This window comes from Leucopleurus acutus (genome assembly GCF_964270905.1).
Source record: "Leucopleurus acutus genome assembly, chromosome: 6".
Taxonomy (NCBI): domain Eukaryota; kingdom Metazoa; phylum Chordata; class Mammalia; order Artiodactyla; family Delphinidae; genus Leucopleurus; species Leucopleurus acutus.
In genome coordinates, this window is record NC_139149.1 from 37,084,569 (window position 1) to 37,109,437 (window position 24,869).

Below are 24,869 nucleotides of genomic sequence, written 5' to 3' on the forward strand. Positions count from 1 at the left end.
ATGCAGTAGTAAATAAGAAAGTTCATACCCTCAAGGAGCTTACAGGCTAGTAGGATGGAGGGATAAGTAACTGGAACATAGTGTGATAAATTCACTATAATCTAATAGAAGGGGCACCTAAATCCATTCTTTAGCAGTCAGATGAGTCTTCTGGGAGAATGTGACATTTCATGTAAGACCTAAGACCTTTGAGGAGATGAAGATCAGAGTGAGTGTTGGGTCACAGGGGAGGATGAATGTTCAGGCTGAGAGAATAGAATAGAATGTCCCTAATGCAAGAGAAAGCAAAAGCCATATATTGACTGGGAAAATTAGATCAGATGTTAACCCCCCCTGTCTTCCCCATCTCCATCATTAGAGATATACTCAGATTTTCATACAAGTACAAACCTCTATACATAGGCCTCAAATGCCAGAGTCTCAAACTTGCATGTATGGAAGTACCTTATTCCAGTTATCTAATGGTGCATAACAAATTACCCAAAACTAATGGAATGGAACATACATTTATTATACTCACAGATTCTGGGTCAGGATTTCAGACAGGGCATAGTGGGGATGGTTTGTCTCAATTCCATGATGTTTGGGGTCCAGCTTGAGGATTGGAAGTCTGTGAGAGCTAAAGTCATCTGCATCATTGTTCATTCAACTTTTTAGCAATTAATTTTGGATGTTGGCTTGGGGAATTAATTCTTCTCTAAAAGGACTACTTTGTATGGTCTCCTCATGGGCTAGTTTGAGTTTCCTCATAGCATGGGGACCAGGACCCAAAAGCAAGTGTCTCAAGAAGAAGAAAATTAGGTGGAAGTTTTATATACTTTTTATGATCTAACCTCAGGTGACCTAATCATCTTTACCATATTCTACTTGTTAGAACAGTCATGGGCTCATGTTGAAGGGAAGGGAAAATACCACCTACCTCTCAGTGGGAGGAGTGTCAGTCACATTGTAAGAAGAGAATGTGGGAAAGGATTGATTTATTGATTAGCATCTTTGGAAGGTACAATCTTGCATATTCCTCACTTAAGAATGTTCACAAATAAGATCAAATCTATGTTCCACTGCACCAGTAACAGTCATTAATTTCCCTTTATAGTTCACCTGTCGGTTATTCATCCACGATGTCTTTGACATTACTTTTGAGGTATTTTATAAATGTTAGTAGCTCCATCCTGTCCAGTAAGTGCAAAAGCAGAAAAGAAGGCTAGACATGGTTCAAAGAAAAATCAACAAAGTTTTAAAATTAAAACAGAGATAAAACTACAATATAACTAATGCTTGTATGCTGTCACCTTAAACATATAAATAAATGAAATTAAATGCACATCCTTTCAGAACCTAAAATAAATTTAAGTAAAGGAACTTCAGTACTACTTTACCATCTTTATGCTTGCTAGCTAGGTTAGGAGAGTGTTGGGTTTGTTTTTTTAACCTCATTTTATTTCACTATACTGACTACTAGCCTCAGCTATAATATAAACTGAATACTAAACTTTTTAAAAATTGTGTTCTTTCAGTAAAAATAGATGTTAAATTTTAAACTACAACTCATTACATTTCTCTTTGTTTTTCTTTGTTTGGTCATGATTTTCCCATGCGTAGATTTGTCTTATGTGTGTTTGTGTAAGGTATGTATGTGTACTCACACATGCGTGTATATACATACACAAATACGTTGAACACTCTCTATATACATACATAATACATACCTATAAGTGCAAATCAAGCTCTTTGTTGTTTCACTTAGCCTATCTTAACCATTCACAGAATCCTCCAATTTAAAGTGATCCAGGTGGGCCTGAATTAAATTAGAAGGAAAATGTTTAAAAGTCATGTATCTAGTCTTGTTTTCAAGTTTGCTGTTCTAATCCATCCCATCCTCCTTTCTTCTGCCTCAAAAATATTGTAGGAACAAGGTTGATCTGGGCATGAAGTTAAACAGGATATTGCTTTCATCTACTTCAGCCAAATCTCAAAGTCACTGACCTAAGAAAGACCTCCCCATCTACTTTGATAAAAAGCAGAGTTGAAAATGGTAATGTCCACTATTTTTTGCTAGTTGCTGTACATTTGTTACCTCATTTAATCCTCTGAAGAGTGTATGTTATTCTGTTTATTTCAAGAGAAGAAAGCAAAAGGCTAGAAGAAATGAAGTAGCTTGTCTGTTACACAGCTATGACATAGTAGTGACAATAAGATTCTAGCCAGATCCGTCTAACTCCAAATGCTGAGTTCTTTCAATTTAGTATCAGTACCTGTAGTTTTTCTGTAATATTTCTCAGCTGAGTATTTTGATTTTGATGTAACATTTATGTGAGTGATCAGAATCGCTTGTTTTATTCAGCTAGCTGAATATATAAACCTGGATTGTTTGTAGTAGGCATTTACAAAGCAGAAGACTTATAAGAACAGAACATTGGCCCTACTAGGAGCTCACAGTCTGTTCATTGGCAAATCAAAGAAATTTTAAAGTCAGACAAAAGAAACTATGAAAAGCATGATTTATTATGTTGTATAAGACTAGAACATTCCTACTCACCAAGAGAAGATAGATGGGAAAAATTTAATCAGAATATAAGTTCCTGTAAGAAAATACAGCATTCTGTGAGAAATCAGACTGTTGCCTTAGAATAAATTCCTCATGTATCCATGTAAGCAGCATGAAGAAAATAAAATGTACATTATCAACTTTTTCTTTACTGTACCAAAGCCAAACACAGCCCCAACTGTGTTGCTACTTACTACTTGATCTTTCTATTATTTTGCTTTCCATCAGTGACTTTTTTCCTCTTCAGAGTAACAGCTATCCCTAATGGTAGAGTGCATTTCTTACAGAGATCAAAATTAATGTAATTGAAAACATTATGGCCTTGAAAATACTTTAATATTTAATTTAGTGGTTCATGGGTAAATGTTACTGGAGTTATAGAAAAGTTAAGATAGGAGTAGTGGTATAAGAAACAATCCCCAAAGCCAGTCAGTCCTAGAAGAAGAGCCCAGGATAGTGGCCTTAGTTCAGGGAACCTTTTCAGGAAAACACACAACCTGTTGACGTTCTGATACATGCTGCATACTAAGGTGGCAAGTTAGTACATGGAATAGTTTGGAAAGGTAGCCTCAGAATTCAGTGAAGTGCCCTTTCTTTGTTCTGGACCAGAGATACGCCCGACTTTCCCCCGACTTCCCCCGACTTCCCCATCCCGTCATACATCCCTTGGCTTCTTATAATTTCTAGCTATGTCACTATATGGAAAACTGAAACAACATGGGCATGATTTTTTTTTTTTAATTTCACTGTATTTTAGTCAAACATGGATGTCTAAAGTTTGATTTCAAAATAAATTTAAGGTATCTTGCCAGAGTTAGGAGAATAATTTAAACACATTATATAACTCACATTATTAAAGGTCATTTTTAGCATTATCCAATAGTAAATTTAAAATCCTGTTCTTTATGAAATAATTTTTGTGACAGGTGCCATGCTTGACCAGTGTAATGTAACATATTAATGCATGATGAGGTTGTAAGAGGGGGCATGAGGAGCTGTGACAGCAGTGGCCTGAGTTCCCTCCTCCTGGAATGGCCAGCCGTCTCCCCCTAGCTAACTCTAATTTCTTCTCTCATACACAGCTTAGAAGTCATCCCTTCTGCGGACATTCTCCGATCTTTTCATTTTGCATTAGGTGTACCTCCTCTGTGAACATCTGTAGTATCCTGTGCATACTCAGGTACTTCTCTTTATATATCTCTCTCTCCTTCACTGGACTGTAAAATTGTTGTGAGCTTCACTGTTTTTCATCTTTGTATCCTCAACATCTAAACTTGTGCCTCATACCTGGTAGGCACTAACATCTTCGTTGAATGAAAGCATACATGAAAAGATGAATATGAATAGATTTATAGGTATTTTATGAAGCACACATTCATAGAAGGTTATGTTTCACTAGGAAAAAGCATTAACTCATTACCCATGAAACATTGTCTTGTTATGCTTCTTCATCCCATTCTGCAATATTATTTTTTGTTTCTTTGGATCTTTAACCTATTGCACTAAACAAAAAATAGTTACTACTTAAACTACATTTTGTAACTTTGTCATGAAGTTTTTAACACACAATATTGACTATTTGTAAAGGTTACTCTAAATTTTTTCAGAATTTTTAATTTGCAGTTGTATTATTTTGTGGCCAGTTTTCCTCCCAAAGAATGTATCATTAGGTATTTAGTGGATGCAGTAGCAAAATAAGATTTGCCTTTTGGAGAAAATTTTACTTTGTGGAAGATTCTTTGGAATGTGTCTTTTTAAAGTTATGGGCTTTCTGATTTTAATCTAAAATTGGGTGAATAATATTTATAGTTTTTGTAACACCTTAGAGTTCACAGATTGCCTTATGTACTTTTTTATATAATCTTCAAATTAAATTGCTTGTGAGATAGCATAATACTTACGAGATAATATGGGATATCATAAATAAGTAAACGAAGAATCATAGAGGTTAAATAACACCTTAGATTGTACAGCTGAATCTGGAATTTTATTTGTGAGGAGATTTTTACTGTTGATTCAATTTCTTTAGTAGTTTTGTTCAGAATTTTCTATTTAATCTTGAATCAGTGGCAGTAAGCTATATTTTTCTAGTTTGTTCATTTCATCTGTCTTCAAATGCATTGGCATGAAGCTGTTTTAATATGCTCTTATTATTTTAATGTCTGCAGCATCTGTAGTTATGTAGTTTCTGACACTAGCTATTTCTGCATGCCTGCCCTTCCTCCTTCTCTTCCTCGCTTCCTCCCTCCCTCCCTTTTTTTCTTCCTTTCTTCCTTACAACTTTTTGCTGAATCTATCCAGAGGTTTGAAGTTTTACGCTTTTCAGAGAGTCAATTTTTAGCTTTCCCGTCACCTCTATTTTATCTTTATTTTCTATTTCATCAATTTCTGGGTTTTTATTTTAATTATTTCTTGTCCTTTGCTTTTTTCAACTCCTGTTTTTTTCTCTTTTTTTTTAAAGTTTATTGTGTTTCTTTTATAAAGCGTGTTTTATTGGATTCTCAGGTCACTAATTTTCATCCTTTTCCATAGTAGGCATTTAAGGTTATAAAATTCTCTTCAGTTATTGATTTTCACATATACCACAGGTTTTCATATTAGGTTGTCACTTAGTTCTGAATATTTAGTTCCAATTTCCATTTCGAGTTATTTAGAAGTATGCTGCTTATTTTCAAAACAATTGAATTATTTCTAGTTATCTTTTTGTTATTAAATTCTATCTTAATCTCATTGTTGTTAAAGAATGTGGTTTGTATAATATCAATTATTTAACTTGCTGAGCCTTATTTTTGTGGCCTAGTTTGTGATCAGCTTTTGAAATGTTCTATTTTGGAAATGTACTTGAAAATAACGTGTATTTTACAACTCTGGGTATCATTTTATACATATGTCCATTAGATAAGGGTAATTGTTCAAATCTTTTATGTTCTTATGACGTTGTCTTCTTGACCTTTCAGTTACTAAGCTAAACTGTAAATCTCCCATTTTACATCGTTAGTTTAGTTTTCCTTGTCAAGTTTTGCTTTATATATTTTGAGATCGTTAGCTGTGTACAACTTTGTTATTGTTATATTTTCCTGAAGAAGTAAACTTTTTATCATTTAACAATGATCCTCTTTATTTCTAGTAATGCTTTTTTCCTTATATTAATATAATTTTAATATTTGTATTAATATCTTTTTCCATTTTGTACTTTTATTTATGTTATGGATGTATCTTTTGAAAAGAGAACAATATAGCTAAATTTTTTTAAATTCAATCTGACAATTTTTATCTTTTAACTAGACTATACAGCCAGTTTACGTTTATTGTAATTACTGATGTATTTGGGTTTATTTCTGCCATTTAATTAGGTATATTTATTTTCCCATCATTTCTTTGTTTCTCTTTCTTTCTTTTATTGACTTCTTTGTGCATTCTTCACTATTTTTTTCTCATTCATTTTTTTTTCCTACTGGTTTGGAGGTTATACTTGCTTACCCTAGAAATGTTATCATGTATACTGTTTAAATTATATACATACCTTTACTCTCTACCCAAACAAAAAGACCTTAGAAGAGAATATTTTAACTCTGCTTACCTTTTCCAAATTTATATATTTTTGCTTATGTTTTTAATTCTGTAAGAAATAAATATCATATTTTATAATGTTAATATTGTTTATATTTACCACTTCTTTTCACCTCATTATTCTTTAGGCATTTCAGAACTTTTGATTGAAAATAAATTCAATGAGGACATGAGAGTGATAAACACTCTCAGTCTTTATCTCTAAATGACCTTATTTCACTCTCATTGTTAGAAGAATTTTATTGGGTATAAAATTCTAGGTTACTAGGTTAATTTCTTTTAGCCCATTAAAGTTATTATTTCACTGTCTTGTGGATTCTTTTTCTTTCAAAAGTTTAATTATTGGTCTGTCAGTCCTTTGAATGTAATTTATCTTTTTTTTCTGTTTGCTTTTGATGTCTTTTCTTTTTCTTGTATTAACAGTTTCACTCTTCCAATATATCCTCTACCTCTTTCTGTCTTTGCTAGAGCTTTAATTCAGATGTACATGAGATCTGTTCGCAATATTTTCCATGCCTCTTTATGTCTCAGGATTACATCTGACATAATATATTCATTTCTCGATTACAGTTCTCTAATTCTCATTTCAACTATATTGAAGTTACTGTTTAACCTATTGATTGACTTCTTTTGCTTTATCATACTTTGCATTTTTAAAAATTGTCTTTTCTCCTTTTTTCAAAATTCATCTTTTCTTACATTATTAAACTTTTTACTTCTTGAAACATAGTAAACATATTGATTGTATGTGCAGTAATTCTAATACCTGGCAACTTCTTAGGAGGGATTCTGCCATACGTTGTTGTTTATTTGTTTTACATATGATGCCTTGTTTTTTAATATATTTAAATGATTTTTAAGATCTTGAGCTACTCATTTTTCTTTGAACTTTACATGTGAAAGTATTTTGATACCTGTGTTTCAAGGTGTACATTCTTTTCTATCAGATGCCTGACAGTATTAGTATGATACTATTAATATAGGACCACTTTAAAATCTTGGCTTGAGATTTTGTGGAGCAAAAGAGTAGTGAGACTTCAGACTGCAGACTGCAGTGAGGGTTAGCGCGTGGTTACAAATTATCAGAGAGGACTTATTTTTCCCATCCATCCAGTGTCAAAGTTCTGTATAGGCAATTTCCCTTACATTTCCTCTTAGGGAAGGAAGCAAGAGGGTGGGGGGGTTATGGCATAATGCTTAAGAGTATTGTGCCTAGACCCAGACTGTGTGAATTTGCATTTTGGCTCTACTGCTAACCTTGAACAAATTACTTAACCTTTCTGTTCTTCAGTGTCTTGATCTCTAAGATAAAGATTATAATGGTGCCCTTTTTATGGGTTTTCTGAGGATAAAATGAGTTAATATCTTTGAAGCACTTAGAACGCAGTAAGTTCTATAAGTGTTTCCTATTATTATCATGATCATCATTATTGTGTCTAACTAACTCTTACACTAAGTGAGTAGTGCTTTGTGGCCCCAGCACTCTTGGGGCGGGGGGGGGGGTCTGCTGTTAGACATCCTACCTTTTGAGGCCTCAAAAATTAATACTCAACTTCAGCTGATTCAGCAAATATTCTTAAGACAAAAGACAACTCAAGTGCTTACCTTACTACTCTGAATACCAGTCTTCACTTAGTCTTGTCCCCAGAATTCCTTACTTTTTTTCTTACCTCATGGGATCATTTAAGTATTTTTTATATTTCTTATTTTATTTTAGTTGTTTTCAGGTGATACTCATTTTACAGGATATAGAAGTCCGTTATACAGCTTGTAAATGGCAAAGCCAAGACTAAAGTCCCAAACTGACTCTGAGCATGGTGCTTCAAGAAATTTGGACAGCGGACATACACAGACATGAATGTTTCAAATATTTAAAATCATTAGTGATCCAAGAAATACTGATAGAAGTAACTATACAGTGCCGTTTTTCTTGTCAAATTAGAAAAGTAAAGAAGAAAAGAAAGGAAGAAGGAAGGAAACAGAATTTGAAACCCCAAATTAACAAGCATTCAAAAATCCAGAAACTTTCTTATCTCTTATTGGCAAAGATGTTAATTGCTACAACTCCTGTGCACAGCAGTTTGGCAGTGTATATCCAAGTTAAAAGATTTATATTTATGACACATAAATTTCGCTTCTACGAATTTATAAAAACAATTAAAGGTATGTATAGAGATTTAGCCATAGGAGTGGACATTACATCACTTTACAGAAAATTAAAATATTGGAAACAAACATTTACCTCACAATAAGAGAATGGGTTGAGTTGAGTGTGAAACATCCAAATAATGAAATGCTAAATGCAATTTTAAAAGATTTCTTTGAATGCCATCAAAAGAAGTTTGTGGTAATTTGTTGAGGGGAAACAGAGACGGTTGCAAGGTAAAATATACAATCTAATTTTTAAAAAACAATGGTGTGTATATATATAATCATAATCCATTGCAAAAGTCAAAATTAATAGCTCTTGGGCATGAGGTTTGGGGTGATTATTAACACATTTTCTTTTTACTTATTCGTAGTTTCTACAGTGATCTGAACACTATTAAAAATAGACAACATGCCGTTAAGTAAATTCTTAAATAAGAATCATAATTCAAGATGCCAGTACTCTAATAAAACTATGTATATTTCTGTATATTGACTTTTCAATTTTAATGCTTAGGCATATATTTTTATGTAGTTAAAATTATTCTGTACATATATTTTATAATCTGACATTTTCTTTGACAATTTCTAATTATTTTTCCATGTTTCTACATAGCTTGCAGTGATCAATTTGATGACCATATCATATTGATATTCTGTTTATTTAATTACTAAAATTTAACATATTTTCTACAATTGTTTAAATATTTACTTTTTTTTTAGCATTTATCTATTACGGCTAGCACTTTAATTAAATAATACAAATGATAGTTCTGAAAATAATGGTAACACATTATCAAATACCTTTTTGGTGTTCCATAAAAGTTATGTATAATTCTTAGAACAATTCTATGAGTTAGGCATTATTATTCTCTTATGAAAATGAAGCTAAATAACCCATTGATTACAAATCTAGTGAGAAGTTGAGCTAGAGTTCAATCCAGGTTTGTCTGATTGTATGTCTAATTTATCTAAGCTTTTTCCATTAAAGTTTGTAAAATTGTGCTCCGTAATCGTTAACAGGAAATATTAGCAGGGATGAAAAATAGTTCTAATCCAGTTTCCTGAATCCCATATCTATTTCAGAGTTTTTGAGACCATTATCTTTTAGTTTCTAGTATTGTTGTTAAAAGAACAGTAACCTTTCAGAGTCTCATCTTAGGCACAGGAGTTCTCCCTGCCCAGTCTCTGGAATCTTTTAGAACCTTCTCTTTTTCCTCAGTGCTTTCTACTCTCTTTTTTTTTTTTTCTACTCTCTTAATGATTCACCTTGCTGTTTGCTCAGTTTTCATCCTTTGACCTGGGGATTCCATTTGCAGATTTTTCATGTTTTATTTCTTTGATGGTTTCCTGTCTTCTAATTTGCTGTTATTGACCATGTTGTTGTTGTTGTTGTTGTTGTTGTTGTTGTTGTATCCTTGGAACTCCTTTTATTTGGATACCGGACCTCTTAGACTCTTACTGTCATATCTTTTGTTTCCTATTGTTCATTTCTCTATCATTTTGTTTCTACCTTAGGGAAGAGTTTTTAGCTTTATATTTGAATCCATTTTAAAACTCTGCCTTTTTTTTTTTCATTGATCGATCTTGTTCTCTGAGAGTTTCTTTTTTTATAGCTTCTGATTCTTGCTTCCTGGATACAATATAGTTTCTTATTTCTGTGAGGTTTTTAAATACATTTTTTGAAGTTTCTTCTGTTCCCTGAATGTATGTTTCTCCACGTTCAGTTTTTCTGTTTATGTGGTTTGAATTCCTATCTCTGTGTACTATGAGCAGAGCTTGTTGATTGGAGAGCTTCACTGAGCTTTGAATGCACGATGAACTGATCTCTTTGTTGGGAGGTCACCAAATGTCAGTATCTGCAGGTATTTACTCTTAGGCAGTTCAGATTACTCAGAGAGGAATTTTCCAGTATCTTGTCTCTGGAGGAAAACCCTGTATGCCAGCATTCTGGGAGGCAATCAGTGGAAAGGGAGGAAAGGGAGTGGTGTAATAAACCTTTACTTAATCCCAGTTGTTAAATAAGACAAATTATTCCACTCTCATCTCTTTTTGGTGACTCATAATCTAAAGCCTCTTGGTTCAAACTTTTACAGAATAAAACTTCAGTCAACTATTTAAGTAGTCACCTGGCTCCAGAGTGGGGAAGATCAGTTTGGCATCCTCTTTTAAAAAATTGTGAACAAATCTATCCATTTGAAGCCCTACCTTATTATACCCTTCTATCCAGAAATACAATTCCTTAGCTTTTCTGAAGTTCTGCGATAAAACTGCCTTCTCTGTCTCTCTCTCTTCCCCTCCCTTCCTCCCCTGCTTCCTGCCTACCTCCTTCTCTTTCTCCCTTACCTTTCTCACCCTTTGGGTTATTTTTAATCAATTCAGTTTCCAGTTTCAAAAAGTATATTGATACCTTCTATCTGTTTTGTCTCCTTTCTTTTTTTTTCTTATAGTATTATAATTTAAAATGTATATATACATTTACTATCTTTTAAATGGTGTTTCAGGAAGGAGTAGAAAGGAACATATGTTTAATCCACTATGTTTAACTAAAAAACTCATTTTATAATATTATGGCCACCCATTCAAGAACATGTCTCCATTTATTTAAGTCATAGTTTAAATATACTAATTAAGTTTAATGGTTGTCTTCATAGAGATTAAATGCAGCTCTTATTAAATTACATTCTAAATAATGCAGTTTTTCCTCGTTATTTGGAATGAAGTCTCTTCTTCCTTTCTATTTTCTACCTAGTTGTAACTTGATATTATTTTAGCATGTTTAACTTACATCTGGAAAAATTACTACTCATTAATGCTATAATTTCTGCACTGATTCTTTTAGATTTCATAGTGTACATTTCATCAAAATATCTTACCTCTTCCTATGTTATATTAATTCCTTATGTTTCTTTTTCTGTTGTTTTACATATGTAAAATATATTCAAAACCACTTTGAATAATATTGGTAATAATTAATATCCTTATTTTTATTCCTGAGTTTGGAGGGAGTACTTCTAGTAGAGTTCTATTTGATATAATATTGACTTTTGTTTTGAAATGTCATTATTTTTAAATGTATTTTGGAACAGGCTTAAAAACTGAACAGACATGTCCAAAGAGCATAGGAGCTAGCTTTAAGGGGGCTCCCTCTGAACATATTTGAGACAATTATGTCCCAAATCAAAAAACTAATGATAGAAATGGATTGTAACACACTGAATTAAAAACAATAATCTGTAAGTCCACACTGATACATAAAAGAAATTAGAAGAATGGATGAAGGGAAAGTGCCTTTTTACAGAATGCCATCTAACAAATGTAGAAAGGATAAAAGAAATGGAAAATCACTTTTCTTTACAACGATTGTAATAATTAAGGCCACAGTCACCAGTTGATGCTAAAATTATTGGGTAAAAAGACTGCCTGGAAACAGGATATTCGCATGGTCTCCAAGTATCACCTCACAGGTCACTTATTAATTAGAATATTACCTGTAAAATGGAGAAATCTGGCAGCTACCATCTTAACCATACAATTAAACTTCAAAACACCAATAAAGGACAGTGTGGCATCATGTGCCTCCTAATATGTTGCACCTCAGAAGGAAAAGATGCACCTTTGTTATAGTCCTGCCAATAATGTTTAACCTAAATCTATTCATGAGGAATTAACCAGACATATTCAAATCGAGAAATAGTCTGAGAAACAAGTGATCTAGACTTCCAAAATGTCAGTGATGTGAAAAACTAGACAAGATTGGAGAATTGCTCTAGATGAAAGGAGAATGAAGATTGATTGGATCATAATTTGAAAAAACAAAACAAAACAGTAAAACCAACAAAAGGCAAAAATGGCTTGGGAGACAAATGGTAAAATAGAAATATGGATTATAAATTATATCATATTATCAATGTAAAGTGTCCTGAATGTGATAATTATATTATCACAATTGTGTAGAGAGTATCATTATTCTTGGGTGATACATACTGAAGAGTATACATCAATCAAGTGCTGCAGTGTGTACAAGTAACTCTCAAATAGTTCAGCAAAAAAAAAAAGTGTATGTATAGATACAGATATGCAGACACACAAGCACATACCCATAAAGGGGGGAGGGCAAATGTGGCAAGTGGTTAAAAATATGTTAAACTAGGTGGAAGTTATTAGGTGTTCTCTGGAGGTACTATTATTGGAACTTTCCTTAAGTTTGCAAGTTTTCAGAGATCTTGGAAAAGTGAAATATATTTTTGTAACTTTGATGTATAGTGTCACAGAATTTAAATTTAACTATTCTATATCTACAACTATATCTCTTTAGTAGTAAAAGAGAACAATTTGTTTCTCTAACAATTTGTTTTGATTCATTTTTTTTCAGCCTATATAAGAAATTATGTGTGTGTGTGTGTGTGTGTGTGTGTGTGTGTGTGTGTGTACACATACTCATTTGTGAGAACCTTTAATGTCTCTACTGAAATCCTGTTCTCCAAGGAATCTCCTCAGCATGTATATTTTTTATTGGAGGTTCTGCTCTGTCATAAATATCCTGAACTAAAATGCTCTTTCTTTCTTTAAAAAACTATACCATTTATTAGCTTCTCTTGAATTGTTTTTCTAAACTGGCCTAGCAAACCTTTGCACCAAATACTTTCTACTGGGTGCAAAATGAATGTCTTTATGAATTTTTTACACATTTCAAAATAAAGAAAAGCATGAGGAATTATCACATGAGCCTCTTTGTAGTTCGTGGTCTCTAATACTTAATAAAAAGAGTCTAAAGTGCTATTTCTTCTCTTAAAATTTTACAATTTTTAAATGCTTATCATTGAGTGATTATCTACTTTGCCACCCAATTATACTGATTTGTATTTAAATCTAATCCCCATGATAATTCTGTTTATGGCTTGTCTATCTCATTTTGTCTATTATTATAGTGCTGAACTTGGAATTTTAAAAATTCTTTCAGTTAGACTCAGAAATCCTTGGAGGCCCAGTTCTGCCTCTGACTAGCTCTAAAATTCAGGTATCTGTTTGGTAATCTAAAAGTTTTATTAGACCAGATATGTAGAAAACAATCACCAATATTACTTCTACTCTAGCATACAATGAGTTGGACCCTCTATTGTATGGCATCTGCAGCTGTGCATTTTCAAACCATAGCTAAAAATCTTGCTGGTTTTATCACATTCTCTCCATCTGTAATACCTCAGGTGAGGTTGGGGTTGGTTGAGAAATAGGTGTTATGACTTTAGAGCATCTTCTTAATTCTCATAATAATTCTTTCAATGATTGATGCTTCCCCTTTGCACATAAAGTTTAACTCTTAAAAAATAGGTACATTGTATTTCATCTGCTGGGAATATTACCTTGTGGAAAACTTTCTGATTTATAGTAACTACTCTCAAACTTGTACTATTGATATTTTTGGCATTTACTGTTAACAGCTTCCAATCTCTAATTAAAATGTTGTTGACATCCCCAGTTTTGTTAGAGGATAGAGGAACTTAAAATGACATGCGTGGAGGACCCATTCACTACTTTCCATGTTGCAGTGGAATGTGAGTAGCCTAAGTACACCTTATTCTGTTGTGACAGCCAATTTTTAGCATGGAAGAGGCTGCTAGGAAAAGTAGGACAAGATGGTCAACTGGGTTAATAAATGATCATGACTTTGCTTTTGTACCCCATTTTTCCCCTCTCTATGAATAATCTGAAGATGACTATATACCATATGGTAAATATAACACAGCACACAATTTTGATTCTTTTCAATTTTTTCAACTACTAATTTTGTTATTACAAATGTAATATTTTTTCTTTTAGAAAATATAGAAGAGGAAAATTAAAATCACATGTAATTACACCATCCAGAGATAATCACTTTGGTGCTTACCCTCCCAGATCTTTCTCTTTAGGGATTTCTAGTTTTGAAATGAGTTCATGTTGTATATGCCACTTTGTTACTTGAATTTTGTCATTAACAATATACTGTGGACCTCTTTCCAGGTTATTTAATTTTTTCTGCACTATTATTTTATATGGCTGTATAATATTGTGTAGTTGTTCCATGACTTATTTAAACAGCTTCCTGTGATTGATTTAAATTTTTTATTATACTAGCGCTCTGATGATACTGATGAAATAAATCTGTGGTCACAATTTCTTTTGAATGAAAAATCTAGCTATTGCTAGATCAAAGAGGATTGAAATTTTAAAATTTTTGATACATGTTGCTCAACTACTTTTTTTTAAAGTACTCTATCCTGAAATAGCTTAATGGAATTTTTAGAGAAAACCAATAAGGAAGGTGGCTGACTTAAATACTATGAGTACTCTAGATAATCTCTTAGCAAGCTATAAAATTGTTGGTTAATTGTTTAGAGGTGAGAATAAGTTAGTTATTACCTGCTGTCATTAGGAATAACATATCAGAAATTTCCAGTATAAATTGAAGGTAGTACCTATGTAACAGCATAAGACATTTTACCAATATATAAAACCTATGAGCTTATATAGGAAATGATTTGTTAAATGTAGTTTTCCCTTCTTTTTTTTCCAAAAGGGGGATGTTTTTACTAATTATTGTAAATAATAAAAATAACATGAGATCATACTCTAATTCTGTTTTGCAAGTTGATTTTTAAAAATCTACCAACATATTACTAAAATATTCCCATATTGCTACATAGAATTACCTTACTGTTTTTAATTCCTGCATATTACATTGTATGGTGGATATGCTATATGTTAGTAAATAAATTCCTTGTTGATAATTATTTAGATTATTTACTTTTTTCTCAGTTATAAATAGTGAGTGCACTTATTGTCTTGTACAGACATCTGTGTACTTATTATTCCATTAAATACACCTGTAGCAGTGACATTGTTACTGGTAGAAAACAGTGATAAAACTCTGAGTTCTGGTATTAGAGCTTGAAACCCAGCCTCCATCATTGACATGCTGTGTAACTTTGGCAAGCTAATTGACCTTACTATAATACTGATCTGAAATTAGAAGACACTTTGTAGAATTGTTGAGAATTCTATAGCCTCTCCTTAATAACGGAATTCATGTAAGGCAGATGCTATGTACCTATTGCATCTGGTACATAATAAGTGCTAAAATATCCCTATTGTTATATAAATTTTCTTCTTTAGTGAATTTTCTAGTCATTTCTTTTGTTTGTTTTTCTCTCGGATAGTTTCTTTTTTATTAAGTTTCTGGGAGAATTTTTTATATTAAGTATATTTACTTGTCCCTTTTGTAAGTTATAAATATGTTTCCCCAATTTATCATATCTACATTTTGGTTTAGTCAAGTGTGTCAATCTTTTCTTTTATGATTTCTGGTCTTTGTGTCATGCTAAGAAAGGAAATCTCTACTGCAAGATTATGAAATTATCATCCTGTATTCTATCCTAGAGATCTTTTTATTTTCTACAATTAAGTATTTACCTCTTTTGTATGTGTGTGTGGCTAGTACTGCTCCTTCTCAGCTCCCTTGTATATTCCCCCAAGGGATATATTGGAAATGCTAGGGTCCTTTTTAGGTTATCACCATGATTGAGAAAGGACTACTGGTGGTATTCAGTGGTCAGGAGCCAGGGATGTCTGCCACACTCCTTTAGTGCACAGAACTTCCCTTAACAAAGAATTCCTGAGTCCTACTTGACTTTGAAATGCCTTGCCAGACCTCTGAATCTTACCATTGCTTTCTGCCAACAGCAAACATCTGAAAACTAAACATCTAAGAATTAAAAATAAAAATAACAGTGGATTTAATCGATTGCTTCTCAGGTTGAGTTTAAAAATAACACCTGAATATGTAGAGAAAATCTGAATTTCATGGACCAGGGGGAGTATGTAGAATAGTACAACCTTTTTTGGTTTTGTTTTATTATTGATTGCTCCTTTTCTGTGGGAGTTTATTCTTGTTTTATTTCCACAATACCCCTCAAATGTAACTGAAAACAAAATTAGAAGATTTCAGTCACCTCTCTTGTTTCTTGCATTGTTTCTCTTCATTGGGTGCCATTTGCACAGCTTGTTCACATTGCTCTTCTCTTTTGAGCTGCTGATTTTTCTCTTATGTCCAGTAATTTCTATTTGTGTAGATAGATCTCCGTTAATAGTATTGTTGTCTCTCTTGGGCTTCTTCAGCACATCGATAGGTCTGGCTGCAGGGTTTCCCTGGCTGGGAAATAGGAATTTTTATTACTGAATATGATCAACTTGTAGAATAGAGGTTCAGTCCTTTTCCATAAATTACAGTGGTCAAATAAGTCATTCCTTGTTATTTTATACCTTTTGTATAATATAGATAAGATAACATAGTTTGAGTTTTTAGCCTTCTGGTAGTGAAAGTTTAAGAATACTACCTAAAAGAGTTGAAAAAATATATATAGCTTACAAATAATTTTCCATAAACATCATTTCTCTTACTGTTTTTTTAAGTAATTACCCACAAGAGAAGCTGGGGGAAAAAAGGCATTTCTACAACGTGAAAACATCTTTGGAGATTATGATGAAAAGGTACATGGCTATAGCGTCTACAGAATTTCAATAACAGTTCTTAAATAGATTTCTTATGGCTATTTATTCTCTACTTTTTCAATTAAAAAATGGAGTTTCTGTGAAGGGCAACCATTATCCCCATTTTGTTGATGTAGAAATTAAGGCACAGAGAATCTAAATAACTTGTTCAAGGTCTCATAGCTAGGAAAAAAAATAGTCATACAGATTGAATTAAAAATTCATGCTTATAGCATGCTGCATCTTTAGTTAAAAGAGAATTTGGGTTCTGCTCCAGGACACAGGAAAAAACTGTTTGAGACCTGGGAAGTCTTTACCATAAAGCATAAAACACTACAAAACATCTTGTCCTGCTTATTACTAAAGTAGGCATTACCATTATTCCACCATACCCCTCAAAGAATGGTCACCACTGAATACCCAGCACTTATCACAGTGCCTCCATAATCAGTACTCAGTAAATATTCACAAAAGATGAGTGAACCTATGTAATGTCCCCAGGGACTGACTAAAACAATGGGTGACATAGTCTCATTCTACCAAATAAGTTAGTTTCAAAAATGTGCCCCCAATTACAGGAATGAATTAATTTGCTGTATTAAATTATTGTTATAAATCAATTGTATTTTCAAGAAAAACTATTAAAAGTTAATCATTTTAGCTTTACAGTCATTAATATTAAACCATTATATCTGATAATAGTTTAATAGTAGAACTGTTCTAGCTTGGTGTTGGTCAAAATAGGCAGCACATGACAAAGAGGATTTTAACCTTTTCTCTTTCACAAAGGGGGCATCTCCCCAGGTCACCTAAGGTAGGTTTCACTCACAAGTAATTTATACAAGGTAAAAATATGATATTTAAGTTATTTTAACAGTTTTATTGAGCTGTAACTTATACCAAATATTGATAATTCACCCACTATAAGTGTATGATTCAGTGATTTTTTAATACATTCATAGAATAGTGCAATAATCAACACAATCAATTTTCAGAGTATTTTAATTACCCCCAAAAAACCCCATGTACCCATTAGTGGTCACTCCCTATTCTCCCCACCCTCCAGCTCTAAGAAATCACTAATTTACTCGTTTTTTTCCTATGGATTTGCTTATGCTGGACACTTCATACAAATGGAATCATATAATATGTCATCTTTTGTGACTTGCTTCTCTCGTGTAACATAATGCTTGCCTATGTTACAGTATGTATCCTAATTCCTTTTCATTGATGAATAGTATTTCAGTATATGGTTATAACATTTTGTTTATCCATCTGTCAATTGATGGACATTTGGGTTGTCCCCTATTAAGTACATGATTTACAGATATTTTCTCCCATTCTGTGGGTTGTCTTTTCACTTTCTTGATGGTATTCTTTATAACACAAAAGTTCCTAATATTGGTGAAGTCTAACTTTATTTTTCTTTTATTGCTTGTGTTTTTGGTGTCGTATCTAAAGAAGGCTTTGCCTGTCCCAAGGTCGCAAACACTTATTCCTATCTTTTCTTTTAAAGTTTTATAATATATCTCTTACAGCAAACTATGTGACCCATTTAGAGTTAATGTTTGTGTATGATATAAGGAAGTGGTCCACTTTTTTCTTTTTCATATGGATATTTGATTACACCCAGCATTGTTTGTTGAAAAGACTATTATTTCACCATTGAATGGTCTTAGAATCCTTGTCAAAAACCAGTTGACCGTAAATGTAAGGATTTATTTCTTGACTCTTGGATCTGTTCCATTAATCTACACCTGTATTCTTGTGCCATTATCACATTGTTTTCATTTTGTGAAGTGTCGGTTCTCTACTTTGTTATTCTTTTTCAAGATTATTTTGGTTATTCTTGCATTTCCATTTGAAATCCTAATCAGCTTGTCAGTTCTGCAGAATTTGATAGATTATTTGATAGTGATTGCATTTATTCTGTAGACAATTTCAGGAATATTACTGTTACTGTCTTAATAATGGTAAGTCTTCTGATTCAGAAGTATGCTGTATTCTTCAACTTATTTAGGTTTTCTTTAATATCTTAATATTTTGTAGTTTTAAAAATTTAAAGCTTAAGTCTTATACTTTTTAGAAGTTTATTTCTAAGTATTTTCTTTTCAGGCTCTTGTAAATAGAATTGTTTTCTTAATTTCACTTTCAGATTGTTCATTGCTAGTGTATTGATGTACAGCTGACTTTTGTATATTGGTCTTTTATCCTGGTGTCTTACTGAACTCACTTATTCTAGTAGTTTCTATGGTGGATTCCTTAGGATTTTCTACATATTAAAAAAATCATGTCCTCTGTAAATAAAGATCAGTTTACTTTTTCCTTTGAAATCTGGCTCTCCTTTCTTTTTTTCTTTTTTTCTCCTTTTTCTTGCCTAATTGCCCTACCTAGAAACTCTAGTATCATATTGTATACAAGGGGCAAAAGACTTGTTCCTGATTTGAAGAGAAAGCATGCAGTCTCTCATCATTAAGTATGATGATAGCTGTGGGTTTTTCATGATGCCCTGTATCAAGTTGAGGCAGTTCCCTTCTGTTTCTGGTTTGTTTGGGGCAGTGTTTAAATTGTTGAATTAAAAATACTCAGTACTCCATTTTTACATTGGATTTAACATTTTGTATTTTAGAATTTACATCATATAAAGACTGCAGTAACTAAAATATCCTTCAGTTATATTATCAGTTCCTCTACTTTTTATTAAACAGTGTTTCTTCTTTCCAGTTGTGTGAACTTGAGCAACTTTAACTTCTGTGCACCTGAGTTTCCTCATCTGTAAAACTGGGTTTCACTGATTTCATTACCTACCTTATAGAGCTTTTTAAAGACTAGACTATTTACAAGTAAAGCATTTCGAATAGCTGATGTCCCCATTGTAAGCAATAATATATCTCAGTTCTTATTAAAGGTATGCATAGTTAATGCCTGAATTAATCCCAATATATTTTTTCACATGTATAGCTTGTTTAGAAGAGATTTCTTTAAGAAAATAACATTTCTTTCAGAGCTTTTATTTCAATCTCGTTGTTGTTTACAATAATACATATCTCTAATAGTAGAAGAATATTCAAGCAAGCTTGTCTAAGACTTCATATCTAGCACCTATAAAATTAGGCAATGTAAGACTCAGAAACCCTTGTTCAATATTTGGAAAGTTTTTAAGTTAGTTTGGTTTATTTTTATGTCTTACCTTTTCTGTCAGATGACCTTGGTTCTTCAGTCATGTTTCTTTTACAAAGCCATGTACTATGTCTAAAAAAACTTGAGAGGCATCTTCCTGGTTTTGATATTTAGTTATTTACCTAAGCTACTTCCTTAGAGAACATGAATGAACAGCTGTGAAAAGCAAGACATCTTGCCATGACGGACTAGATTCATTAAGGACATCCTAAATTTTTTTTTAACATCTTTATTGGAGTATATTTGCTTTACAATGGTTTGTTAGTTTCTGCTCTATCACAGAGTGAATCAGCTATACATATACGTACATCCCCATATCTCCTCCCTCTTGCATCTCCCTCCCACCCTCCCTATCCCACCTCTCTAGGTGGACACAAAGCATCAGGCTGATCTCCCTGTGCTGTGTGGCTGCTTCCCACTACCTATTTTACATTTGGTAGTCTATATCTGTCCATGCCACTCTCTCACTTCATCCCAGCTTACCCTTCCCCCTCACCGTGTCCTCAAGTCCATTCTCTATGTCTGCATCTTTATTCCTGTCCTGCCCCTAAGTTCTTCAGAACGATTTTTTTTTATTGCATATATATATATGTTAGCATACGGTATTTGTTAATCTCTTTCTGACTTACTTCACTCTGTAAGACAGTCTCTAGGTCCATCCACCTCACTACAAATAACTCAATTTCGTTTCTTTTTATGACTGAGTAATATTCCATTGTATATATGTGCCATTCATCTGTCAGTGGACACTTAGGTTGCTTCCATGTCCTGGCTATTGTAAACAGAGCTGCAGTGAACATTGTGGTATATGACTCTTTTTGAATTATGGTTTTCTCAGGGTATATACCCAGTAGTGGGATTGCTGGGTCATATGGTAGTTCTATTTTTAGTTTTTTGAGGAACCTCCATACTGTTCTCCATAGTGGCTGTATCAATTTACATTCCCACCACGAGTGCAAGAGGTTTCCCTTTTCTCCACACCCTCTCCAGCATTTATTGTTTCTAGCTTTTTAATGATGGCCATTCTGACCGCTGTGAGGTGATACCTCATTGTAGTTTTATTTGCATTTCTCTAATGATTAGTGATGTTGAGCATCCTTTCATGTGTTTGTTGGTAATCCGTATATCTTCTTTGGAGAAATGTCGACTTAGGTCTTCTGCCCATTTTTGGATTGGGTTCTTTGTTTTTTTGATATTCAGCTGTATGAGCTGCTTGTATATTTTGGAGATTAATCATTTGTCAGTTGCTTCATTTGCAAATATTTTCTCCCATTCTGAGGGTTGTCTTTTGGTCGTGTTTATGGTTTCCTTTGCTGTGCAAAAGCTTTTAAGTTTCATTAGGTCCCATTTGTTTATTTTTGTTTTTATTTCCATTTCTCTAGGAGGTGGGTCAAAAAGGATCTTGCTGTTATGGAGTGTTCTGCCTATGTTTTCCTCAAGAGTGTTATAGTGTCTGCCCTTACATTTAGGTCTTTAATCCATTTTGAGTTTATCTTTGTGTATGGTGTTAGGTAGTGTTCTAATTTCATTCTTTTACATGTAGCTGTCCAGTTTTCCCAGCACCACTTATTGAAGAGGCTGTCTTTTCTCCATTGTATATTCTTGCCTCCTTTATCAAAGATAAGGTGACCATATGTGTGTGGGTTTATCTCTGGTCTTTCTATCCTGTTCCACTGATCTATATTTCTGCTTTTGTGCCAGTACCATACTGTCTGATTACTGTAGCTTTGTAGTACAGTCTGAAGTCAGGGAGCCTGATTCGTACAGCTCCATTTTTCTTTCTCAGGGTTGCTTTGGCTATTGGGGGTCTTTTGTGTTTCCATACAAATTGTGAAATTTTTGGTTCTAGTTCTGTGAAAAATGCCACTGGTAGTTTGATAGGGATTGCATTGAATCTGTAGATTGCTTTGGGTAGTATAGTCATTTTCACAATGTTGATTCTTCCAATGCAAGAACAAGGTATATCTCTCCATCTGTATCATCTTTAATTTCTTTCATCAGTGTCTTACAGTTTTCTGCATACAGGTCTTTTGTCTCGTTAGGTAGGTTTATTCCTAGATATTTTATTCTTTTTGTTGCAATGGTAAATGGGAGTGTTTCCTTAATTTCTCTTTCAGATTTTTCATCATTAGTGTATAGGAATGCAAGAGATTTCTGTGCATTACTTTTGTATCCTGCTACTTTACCAAATTCATTGATTAGCTCTAGTAGTTTTCTGGTAGCATTTTTAGGATTCTCTATGTATAGGATCATGTCATCTGCAGACAGTGACAGTTTTACTTCTTCTTTGCCGATTTGGATTCCTTTTATTTCTTTTCCATCTCTGTCTGCTGTGACTAAGGCTTCCAAAACTATGTTGAATAATAGTGGTGAGAGTGGGCAACCTTGTCTTTTTCCTGATCTTAGAGCAAATGGTTTCTGTTTTTCACCATTGAGAAGGATGTTGGCTGTGGGTTTGTCATATAAGGGACATCCTAAAATTTAAAGAACTAAGTTTCTAAGCTTTTTATATCAGAGTAAAAATAAATCATTTTCTTTTCTGAGAAGTCCTTTGATGGAAATTGAAAGAAAGGAGACAGGTATAATGTTTTCTTATTTCCTGTTATTATGAGTTAGACATACAGATCTAAGAAGTTTCCAAATGAAATTCTTTGCATTTCTTTAGAGTCAACTATGAAAGCATCTGTTTCAACATGTGAATTTCCTTACCTTATGAACAATCAACATATGATTTACTCTCATCTTTTAAAATTTGAATACCAACTTAAATTATTCTTTTAGCTATCTAGAGAAATTCCAAAATTAACGGACCTCCCCACTTTTGATATGAAATAAATTTTAGCACAAGCAACCATTTGAGCACAACTCCTAATACAGAGATAAAGTAATATAAAAACTCAGAGCACTGAAAAGAGTTCTCATGAAGTACTTGTATTAAAGCACTTTACTTTCTCTTTAGACCCTCAATAACATTATTATTATTATTATTATTTTTGTGTGTGTGCTGTATGCGGGCCTCTCACCGTTGTGGCCTCTCCTGTTGCGGAGCACAGGCTCCGGACACACAGGCTCAGCAGCCATGGCTCACGGGCCCAGCCACTCCGCGGCATGTGGGATCTTCCCGGACCAGGGCACGAACCCGTGTCCCTTGCATTGACAGGTGTACTCTCAACCACTGTGCCACCAGGGAAGCCCAACATTATTAAATCTTAACATCATTTTCTAGCTGTCCAGTACAAAAAAGATTAGAAGTAATACCTGAATGTAGAGATGTGTAAAAGTATTTGGATGGAAGAGATACAACCTTTATTTAAAGAGGAATCTAGGCTTCCCTGGTGGCGCAGTGGTTGAGAGTCCGCCAGCCGATGCAGGGGACACGGGTTCGTGACCCGGTCCGGGGGATCCCACATGCCATGGAGCGACTAGGCCCGTGAGCCATGGCCACTGAGCCTGCGCATCCGGAGCCTGTGCTCCGCAACGGGAGAGGCCACAACAGTGAAAGGCCCGTGTACCGCAATCAATAAATAAATAAATAAAGAGGAATCTAAAAAAATGAGAGACAGTAATATTATGACAGTGTATCATAATAGATGGACTGAAATCATCAAATAGAGTTAAAATCATTCTATATCTTTCTACTTAGCAAGGTAGGAATGTGTATGATATATTTTCGAATGCTTTTCTTCAAAAGTGGTTAAATTTTTTTAAAGTTTGACATCTAAGGAGGTAAATATCCGTTCCTTAGAAAATTATGTCAAACATTTCATTTCCTAAAAATTGCATAAATGATATATTTTATTTTCTTAACTTTTCCTTTGGATGGCTTGATGAAAATAGCATATACCTTTTCCTATTTATTAGGTTGACTCTTTTGTCTGTAATAGTAAACTATGCTATGTTAGCCTCAAAATGTCAAATAAATGGTGGGTAATTATGTTAATGCAGTGGATATGAAAGCAGCTTTTGTAAACTCTAAAGTGTTATACAGAGTTCATTCTTGGCCATTTTTATCGCCTTTAAGGCTGTCCCTTAAAGAAGGATAGGTGAATATTAGAGGCCATATGTGAGCCAAATGACTTGGCCAAAGGTAGGGTAAACTAAGGGTAGACAGATGGAGGTGGGCAATGGTGAGTTGGGTAGAGAGTAGTGATTGCTAAGAATATGCAACTTTGTGGTCTCATCAAGTGCTGTTCTTCTCCTTAGCTTTTACCTCCAATCCTAATTTTTTTTTAAGTCTTTCTCCTGTTTATCACATATATAAGCACATAAAAAGTACTTATTAAAAATTTGTGGAAATATTAGAAACTAAGGAATTTGAGCTTTATAGTGTGGGAAGCTTTTCAGATTAGCACTATTAACTGAATAGACTTTCTACATTTTAGGAAAATGACTTTAATGTGAATTATCATGGGGAGATTAGAAACAGGGAACTCAGAAAGCTATTATGGGCTGGCCAAAGAGTTCATTCGGGTTATTCTGTGACAGCTTACAGAAAAACCACAATGAACTTTTTAGCTAACCCAGTATAATCCAAATGAGAGATGTATGCAAGTTATGGGACTTTGAAAGGGAGAGAATGTTAGAAACAATGTTGGTATAAATTCAACATTGTTTATTAATTACTGACTGGTGACTGCCTATGTTGGGGCCCTTGTAACCTTGTAAAAAGGATAGGAATCACAGGTGTTTCTGAGGTTTCTAGAATGAAAGTTTGATTCATTAACCAAGATATGGAGCAATTATCAAAGTAGGATTGAGAATGAATAAGGTGGATTGTGTTTTGAATATGTTCATTGAGTGTTGACTGTGTGATATCCACTTAGAAAAGTCCCTCAGACAACTGGTAATAAACTATTTCCAACTTTATTTATCTATTATTCACATGTGAGAAGTG

At 33.4% G+C, this 24,869-nt stretch overlaps 1 long non-coding RNA gene across 1 annotated transcript in view; it reads left to right on the forward strand.

The window, feature by feature from the left end:
• Positions 1–1,577: 1,577 nt before the first annotated feature.
• Positions 1,578–24,869, forward strand: part of LOC309963209 — a 102,015-nt gene continuing 78,723 nt past the window's right edge. The window contains exons 1-2 of the long non-coding RNA XR_014326282.1: positions 1,578–2,035; positions 3,631–3,728. This is a non-coding gene — a long non-coding RNA (uncharacterized lncRNA). The remainder of the gene's footprint in view (positions 2,036–3,630; positions 3,729–24,869) is intronic.